Source organism: Chiloscyllium punctatum, chromosome 38 (genome assembly GCF_047496795.1).
Source record: "Chiloscyllium punctatum isolate Juve2018m chromosome 38, sChiPun1.3, whole genome shotgun sequence".
Lineage (NCBI taxonomy): Eukaryota > Metazoa > Chordata > Chondrichthyes > Orectolobiformes > Hemiscylliidae > Chiloscyllium > Chiloscyllium punctatum.
Genome location: NC_092776.1, coordinates 72,230,286 through 72,239,517, shown reverse-complemented (window position 1 = coordinate 72,239,517; position 9,232 = coordinate 72,230,286). Strand labels below are relative to the sequence as shown.

At 44.1% G+C, this 9,232-nt stretch overlaps 3 non-coding genes across 3 annotated transcripts; all 3 read left to right on the top strand.

Annotated features, from left to right (window-relative positions):
• The first annotated feature begins 3,967 nt into the window (after window positions 1–3,967).
• On the top strand, window positions 3,968–4,050 carry trnas-aga (transfer RNA serine (anticodon AGA)). The gene has a single exon. It is a non-coding gene; the product is annotated as a tRNA-Ser (tRNA).
• Window positions 4,051–6,175: 2,125 nt separating this feature from the next.
• On the top strand, window positions 6,176–6,248 carry trnar-ucg (transfer RNA arginine (anticodon UCG)). The gene has a single exon. It is a non-coding gene; the product is annotated as a tRNA-Arg (tRNA).
• Window positions 6,249–7,665: 1,417 nt separating this feature from the next.
• On the top strand, window positions 7,666–7,747 carry trnas-aga (transfer RNA serine (anticodon AGA)). The gene has a single exon. It is a non-coding gene; the product is annotated as a tRNA-Ser (tRNA).
• Window positions 7,748–9,232: the final 1,485 nt, after the last annotated feature.

Sequence of the window (9,232 nt, the reverse complement as noted above, 5' to 3'; positions counted from 1 at the left end):
TAAATTCATCTGTCTATACTCGACGCATTAAAGTAGATGCATTTCAGGCCACCAGTTCTTTTGCATTCATCTGCTCTCTGCCTACTCTTCCCATTTTAATGCTAGCTTCCAGATTCTTAGCGTTTCCAGTTTCCACCTCACTACCGACCTGTTTAATCTTGTGGTTCCCAGCCCCCAGACACATTAGTATAAAAGCTCCCCAATAGCAGCAGCAAAAACTCCCGAAAGGACATACGTTCCTGTCTGGTTCAAATGTAGATCGTCAGTTTTCTTATAGTCCCACATTCCCCAGAAGTGGTCATAAAATCCAACAAATCTGAAACCCGTCCTGCAGCACCATTCCTCAACTCACGTGTTCACCGTGCCATTTTTAAAATCATTTCTGCGCTGGCAGTCACATGGCACCGGCAGTAATTCCGAGATTACGACCTTTGAGGTCCTCCTCTTTAATTTCTCTCCTAGCTCCTTGAATTCTCCCTGCACGTCCTCATCTCGTTTTTTTTCGTTGGTGCCTGTATGCACCAAGACAACTGGCTGTTCACGATCCCCTTTTCGAATGCTTTTCAGCCGATGGGCGACATCCCTGGCCTGAGCACCTGGGAGGCAACATAACTCTCCAGAATTGCTGACACTTCACAGTGAGTCCACCCACAGCTCCAGAGTGGCCACGCGATTAAACAAGTGCTGCAGCTGGACACACTTCTTGCAAGTGTAAGTTTAGAAAACCTTTACAAGGATTTGCAAGGTTTGCACTGCTTGGACATGAGAACGAAACTTAATAGGCTTCGTCAGATTCCCAGGAGCTTCAGTGCTTAGATATGGCCTCACAGAATCTTATAAAATCATGAGGAAGACAGACAGAGTAAATAGTCAGGGAGCACTGCTTCACAAGACACGCGAGTTCAAATCTACATAGCAAACGTTTAATGTGAGAGAGGAAAAATTTAAAAGGGATGTGAGGGACACATTATTTTCACACAGAAGTTTTGTGTGTGTGGAATGAATTGTCACATTTAGTGGCAGTCTGGTGCACTCACAACATTTCAAACACATCTGAATTGATGCATAGACAGGAAGACCTCGGAGAGATAAGGCACAAATATTGGCAGAAATGTATGGATTAATTTCGGTTATCTATTCAGCAAGGGCAAGTTGGATAGCGGGATTTGTTTCCATGCTCGACAAGTCTGAGATGCTCCAGCCACTGGCAACGGTTTGAATACACCATTTGCAAAAAAAACCGCATGATATTTGTTACTCAGCCAGCGAGTTTGGTTATTTTGTTTGGAGGGTGGATGAGCCCAACCGATCCAGAGATGAAGGTTTTCCGGATATTTGCTGCCAATGACCATTCTTCTTGACACTTTCCCAAGTTCGCCATCAAAGATTTTGGCTGAAGAAAAATACCTCACATATCGCATTACCAAATTTGCTCTCCAGCGAATCCAAAAACTGACAGCTCTTATCGTGGACCAGAATCAAAACTGAAAAGGCAGAACCATGATCAGAAACACCGAAGCTTAAGTGCTGTCTGGGAGGCACTGTGAGTCGTCTCTGACATGAACTGCTCGCATAAATAACAGCGAGACAATTCCAAACCTACTGGAGATTTAGTGTATTGTCAAGCCCCAGAAAGTGCTCAAGTATCATAAAACAAAACACAACAACGAACCATTAAAAGTGAACATTTCCAAGTATATCCGTGACTAAATTAGGCCATCAATGCGCCAGTGCCCCATTCTGATCGAGAGAGCAAATCACCTTTCTCCCTCACCAAGACAGTAATGAAGGAAATGAAAGTATAGCAACGTTTCACATCACGATTGCCCACCTTTTCGCCACAGCATCAAAGAACGGCGAACAGATTCAATGCAGGATCTTCTTTCGAAATAACGGTGAAATAACTGTGTCTATTCACTTTCACAGTAAACGGGGAACAACGCAATTTGTCTGGAATATGAATAACCAACATTGACTACTTGGGTCCCAGATTCTACTGATGCACAGACTTTCATATGAAAAGGTACCTTGGGTGATTGCCGTACACCCAGAAATCTTCTGGCTGCCTTCTGTTTGCCCTGTCAGATTAAACTTGTGCTGCTCTAATCGAATTTGTAGTTCTTGCCATTTGTCCGTATTGCTACTAGGGATAGCTGGTCGTGGCAACTCGTGACTGCCACACAAATTCTTTGCCAAAATTGGATAGTCCCGAAACGTGATTCGCAGTGCACGAACTTTGCAACGAGTACATGCCACGCGGCAAGTTAAAAAGCACGCTTCCATTTATTAAAGTAAGTTTCTGGGAACTGACAGCCAGATTCCTCCTTACACTCGGAATTATGACAACACATAAACCAACAGCCTCTCTCAGAGACAAGTGACCACTGCCCATCTTGTGCCGGACATACGTAGTTGACAAGATTACACGCAGGGACTGCACAGAAAACTACAGCGGAGAAGCAGACAGACGACGATCGAGCTGCATTCATGCAATTCAGTTACCCTGTAAACCCCATGCACAGCTGTTCCTTGTAGGTACACACAGGGCACTGAGTGTCTCTGACTCCGGGACTTGGAACTCGGATTATATGACCGTCTGCGGCACTGCTTACTTCCTTGTGTGAGGTAACTCCCGAAGGAGTATATGTAAAACACGATAGCTCATTGAAAAATACGTCCAAAATAGTACCCAAGAGATGTATTTCTGTTGTGTTTCGATTCCTGTTCATGACATCCATCATTGTACTTATTGTGTGCTTCCTGACGGTTCGGTGCATGCTTCCGTGATCGCATTGTGTGCAGTAACCTGCGTTTTAGCTGCAATTACGTGTGTTTGAAACCTAGGACCACCGGCCTCTATTTTGTTTTCCTCTTCTCGTGCGCAATTGCAACACAGTAAACGATCAATTAATATTGGGAAATGACATACACAGGCGTGTGAAAAGCCCAGTTTCCGTGGCAATTATGCAATGGTTAGAGATTACTTTGATTCAGGAGATAAGGATGGAAAGTGTGTTTGGGTAGAGATGAGGAACATTGAGGAAAGAGGAAACCAGCCACTGTGGCTTATAAGAACACTAACAGTACCCACAGTGTAAAAAAAAGTACAGGAAAAAATACCGCCTGTGAATGATAAAAGAAGGCAAGAATTATGGGAGACATTCATTTCCCTTCTTCCTCTCCCGATTGAATTGGAAAGAAACTTTGAAGAAAAACAATTGAAAAGTTATATATGCCCCATCGAACAACGTGCGCCGTACCTTGGTCATTGATTACTGTAGATTAGAATACTTACAATGTGCAAACAGGTCCTTCGGCCCAGCAACTCCACACCGACCCGCCCGAGCCCAAATGCATTCCTCTCCTTTAACCCCGTCACTTTAACACGGCCATTTCAACTAACCGGTACATTTTTGGACCGTGGGACAAAACCAGAGCAAGCGCACGCAGCCACGGGGAGAACGTGCAAACTCCACACATTAAGTTGCTTGAGGCGGGAATTGACCCTGACTCTGTGGCATTGTGAAACAGCAGCGCTCACGATGGTGTCAGCGTGAGATGGGACTTATTTGCCTCCTTAATTGGGAAAAATCTCTGTCATTGTGAGCATCTGGAAAGATCGGTTCCTTCGCCAGAAAAAGAAATGAATATGTCATTAAACTTTGTTTGTTTCATCTCCAAGAATACTCAGATCAATAGCTCCCTTGATTACCTCTGCTGGCCATGTTCGCAAAGAGATCTCGCAAATTGCCAAGTGGGATTTTCCTTTCAATGAATAATTTTGACTTAATTTGGCTGCAAATGTCTTTTCCTAACTTTGTGCTTTTCTTCTTTTACATTGGTGTCTCGCACCTTATAAATGACAGCAAAGGTATGAATGGAGATGGAAACATGTCACTCAAGTCAGCGGCAACTTTCAATGAGAGCACGGCTGATTTGGTCAATGCTCAACAGCGCTGTGCGGTCTGTAGTCATGGCCGAGTGGTTAAGGCGTTGGATCAGAAATCCAATGGGTGTTTCCCAAAGTAGGTTCGAATCCTGCTGACTCTGTTATGAGTGCTTTCTTGCTGGAATAATTCAAAGTTCAGAAGGCCTGCTTCTCAAACCGGGCCTGGAATTTGCTTCGACTCGAGAAACTCGAGTTCTTCATCAGAAATGCTCCACGTTTAAAACATTATCTCTGTTTCTCTTTCCAGATCCACTGCTCGACACATCGGGTTTCTGCAGTTGTTATTGAACGCCCTGAGCAGAAGTGCTGCTTTTCATTTGATTCCTTTCATCCCTTGTCCTCTGTTCTCTGACTCTGGTCATTGGCAACACTTCCGCCTGCTCGTCAGAGTGCTCATTCCCCACCTTTCTCTCTCCCATCATTACAAACAAGCGCAGGAAATTGCCACTTAACCATCTTTGTTCCAAAGTGAAACTCACCAGCCTAGGAACTCTCTCCACCAAACGGGACTTCTCATCCCTGCACATGGTGCAAGCCAGAGTATTGTGAAGATATACTGTGAAAATATTGTCAGTTGGCAGTTGGAAAAATGTTTAGGAAGCAAACCATATAATTTAGGCTCCAGCTTTGAAATCTTGAGAAACTCTTTGAGAAATGGAATCATAGGAGATTGAAGAACTGTAAATTGTCAGTCCGAGTAGAGGAAGGGACATTGACTCTGATGTTCTCGGCACAGGAACTGATCTAAGATATTGAAAGAATTCTCGCTCTCGTACCTGAGGAATACAAACTTCATCTGGACTGTGGGACAATGAAAAACTCTGGAACACTCAACACAATATCCAAATATTGACTGAGATCACTACAGCACGAGTACAATAGATGGGTCAGTTTTTGTCCAGTGTGTGCGAGAGGGCTCCCTGACACAGTATGTAGACATGCCTTCAAGGGAAGAAGCCACTTTGGATTTAGTACTGGGTAACGAGCCTGGCCAGGTTTTAGATTTGGAAGTAGGTGAGCACTGTAGAGACAGCGATCACAATTCTCTCAGGTTTACATTCGTGATGGAAAGGGATAGGTGTACTCCACGGAGCAAGAGTTTCAGCTGGTGGAAGGGAAATCACGATGCAATGAGGAAAGATTTAGGAAGTGCAGAGTGGGGTAGGAAACTGTAGGGGGTGAGCACATTAAAAATGTGGAGCGTATTCAAGGAAAAGCTCCTGTGTGTCCTAGATAAGTATGTACCTGTCAGGCAGGGAGGAAGATATAGAACGCGTGAGCCGTCGTTTACTAAGGAAGTGGAATCCCTGGTCAAGAAGAACAAGAAGTCTTATGTTAGGACAAAACGTGAAAACTCAGTTAGAGCGCTCGAGGGTTCCAACGATATCAGGAAAGACCTAAAAAGAGAACTGAGAAGAGCCAGGAGGAGACATGAGAAGATGATGCAGATAGGATCAGGGTTAACGCTAAGGTTTTCCATAGGTATGTCAGGAATAAAAGAATGACGAGAGTTAAATTTGGGACAATCAAGGATAATAGTGGGAAGTCGTGTGTGGAGTCAGTGGAGGTGGAGGAAGCACTAAATAAATATTTTTCGACAGAGTTCGCTATAGATAATGAAAATGTTGGCGAGGAAGATACAGAGATACTTGCGTCTAGACTAGAAGAGATTGAGGTTCACAAGGAAGAGATATTAGAATTACTGCAGAGTGTGAAAATAGATAAGTCAGCTGGGCTGGATGGGATCTATCTGATGTTGTTTAGCAAATGTACTGCAGGAAGGTACAAATCAAGCTGATGCTAACAATGGCTCGTTTTGAGCCGCTAATTTGCAGTGAAGTGGCGGCGCCAATAAAAGGTGTCACGCAGCTCGTCTAATTCCACATCCTGAGCTCGAAATGACCAGATGTCTCTCGCTGAGTTTCGGCAGGGTCTTGCTTGGACGACACCATGACACGTTTTCACTGGAGTGGATCATGAAATCGCGTCGGGACTGTGAATAAAACGATGGACACTTCCAGCAGAGAAGGAGACGACCCTGAAGCAGGCAGCTGAGGACAAATGTTACTCCTTTGCCAGTGAAAGGCACTGCTTCACAAATTGGAAACTTCGAAGTGAAGCAGTGTTGGTGATTATCTTCGCTGCTTGTTCATCTTTTAAATTCTGATTCCGTGAAAGTCCATGGCATTACGTATCGTCATTCCGCCGATGCTGAGCGTGTGTATTGCGCCAGTGGCGTAATGGATAACGTGTCTGACTTCGGATCAGAACATTGTAGGTTCGAATCCTACCTGGTTCGAGGGCAATGCCTCACTTTAACCGTGCCCCACGTTGACGCTCCTCTGTGAAGTCCTGCCGGGTTGTCTCTTCTGTGCTTCCGCATTTAAAACTTGCATTTGTCCGATTGTCCATTTAAAATTCCAGCTCACTACAACGGAGAACTCTGTCGGGTTGGGGGGACCTTTGTGGGTGAAATGAGCATGAGTTCCTCAAAAGAGTTACGAGTCGTTGTGGAAGTGTCATACTTCAGCCCCATTATTGTGCCATTTAAGAACACAGGATAAAGTCATTGACATTTGCCCTGGGAACATTAGAACACACGAGACTTTGGGCCAAAGTTGGAAACTGCGACTGGAATAGATGGCTCTCTGACTAGCCGCAATGCACACAGGCGGAATGCCTTTTCCCAGTTTGTAAATCTTCGAAGACAAGTTGAAAATAATCTGCAACGAAAATGTTCATAAAGGGTGTTTTATTTACACCAAATACGATAGTATCTATCGCCTTGTCTTGTTATTTACTTGTGAAGATTCGGTTCTCTCAGCACCGTGGCCCGGATCTTATTCCCGCTCATGGAATGTTTGTATTGTTCAGCTAACATATCGGTGTACCAGTACTTCTGCAGATTTTCCGATGCTAGCAGTTCATTGGTTTTGTCCAAAACATGATGAATGTTAACATAATACAAATAGCTGCAGTTGCTGGAAATCTGAGCCAAAAACGAATATGTTTGCGGAACGCAGAATGACTGGCAACAGAAACATCGACTTTCCTGCTCCTCCGATGCTGCTGTGTTTTCCAGCATCACTCTGATCTAAACTCAAGTTTCCAGCATCTGCAGTCCTCACTTTTGCCGAGTTCCTTCAGTGTCGCTGGTTCCCAATTCAAGAACTCCATCTCTAGCGGTTTCATGTCTCTACCTCCATGTTGTGGAGTTGAAGAGTGAAGAAAAGTAACTCACCCCCTCCATCTCTGGGGTAATTAGGGGCTGAAAGTGAATCGTATCACATTGAAGTATATCTCCAAGTGATTTAATCTCTGTCTTTTATTGGGAACCATCTCTTTCATTGTAACCATCAGGAAAGACCATTTCGTTCGCTAAAAAAAGAAATGAATATGTCACTAACCTTTGTTTGTTTCATGTCCAAGAATAATCAGATCAATAGCTCCCTTGATTACCTCTGCTGGTCATGTTCGCAAAGAGATCGAGCAAATTGCCAAGTGTAATTTTCCTTTCAAGAAATAATTTTGACTCAATTTTGCTGCAAATATCTTTTCCTAACTTTGTGCTTTTCTTCTTTTACATTGGTGTCTCGCACCTTACAAATGACAGCAAAGGTATGAAAGGAGATGGAAACATTTAACTCATCAAGTCAGCGGCAGCTTTCAATGAGATATCGGCTGATTTGGTCAGTGCTCAGGGTGTAGCACTGTCTGTAGTCATGGCCGAGTGGTTAAGGCGGTGGGTTAGAAATCCATTGGGGTTTCCCCACGTAGGTTCGAATCCTGCTGGCTACGTTATGAATGCCTTCCTGCTGGAACAATTCAACGTTCAGAAAGCCTGTTTTGCAAACCAGGCCTGTAATTTGAAACTCGAGTTCTTCATCAGAAATGCTCCACATTTAAAACATTGTCTCTGTTTCTCTTTCCAGATAGACTGCCCGACACATCGGGTTTCTGCAGTTGTTATTGAACGCCCTGAGCAGAAGTGCTGCTTTTCATTAGATTCCTTTCATCCCTTGTCCTCTGTTCTCTGACTCTGGTCATTGGCAACACTTCCTCCTGCTCGTCAGAGTGCTCATTCCCCACCGCTCCCTTTCCCATCATTACAAATAACCGCAGGAAATTGCCACTTAACCATCTTTGTTCCAAAGTGAAACTCACCAAGCCTAGGAACTCTCTCCACCAAACAGGACTTCTCATCCCTGGACATGGTGCAAGCCAGAGGATTGTGAAGAGATACTGTGAAAATATTGTCAGTTGGCAGTTGGTAAATTGTTTAGGAAGCAAACCATATAATTTAGGCTCCAGCTTTGGAAATCTTGAGAAGCTCTTTGGGAAATGGAATCAGAGGAGATTGAAGAAGTGTAAATTGTCAGTCCGAGTAGAGGAAGGGACATTGACTCTGATGTTCTCGGCATAGGAACTGATCTGAGACACTGAAAGAATTCTCGCTCCCGTACGTGAGGAATACAAACTTCATCTGGACTGTGGGACAATGAAAAACTCTGGAACACTCAACACAATATCCAAATATTTACTGAGATCACTACAGTACGAGTACTATAGATGGGTCTGTTTTTATCCAGTGTGTGCGGGAGGGCTTCCTGACACAGTATGTAGACATGCCTTCAAGGGAAGAAGCCACTTTGGATTTAGTACTGGGTAACGAGCCTGGCCAGGTTTTAGATTTGGAAGGAGGTGAGCACTGTGGAGACAGCGATCACAATTCTCTCAGGTTTACTTTCGTGATGGAAAGGGATAGGTGTACTCCACGGAGCAAGAGTTTCAGCTGGTGGAAGGGAAATCACGATGCAATGAGGTAAGATTTAGGAAACGTAGAATGGGTTAGGAAACTGCAGAGGGTGAGCACATTAAAATGTGGAGCTTATTCAAGGAAAAGCTCCTGTGTGTCCTAGATTTGTATGTGCCTGTCAGGCAGGGAGGAAGATATAGAACGCGTGAGCCGTGGTTTACTAAGGAAGTGGAATGCCTGGTGAAGAAGGAACAAAGTCTTATGTCTGGGAAAAACGTGAAAACTCAGTTAGAGCGCTCGAGGGTTCCAACGATATCAGGAAAGACCTAAAAAGAGAGCTTAGAAGTGCCAGGAGGGGATATGAGAAGTTGTTGGCAGATAGGATCAGGGTTAACCCGAAGGCTTTCCATAGGTATGTCAGCACTAAAAGAATGACGAGAGTTAAATTTGGGACAATCAAGGATAATAGTGGGAAGTTTTGTGTGGAGTCAGAGGAGATAGGGGAAGTTCTAAATAAATATTTTTTG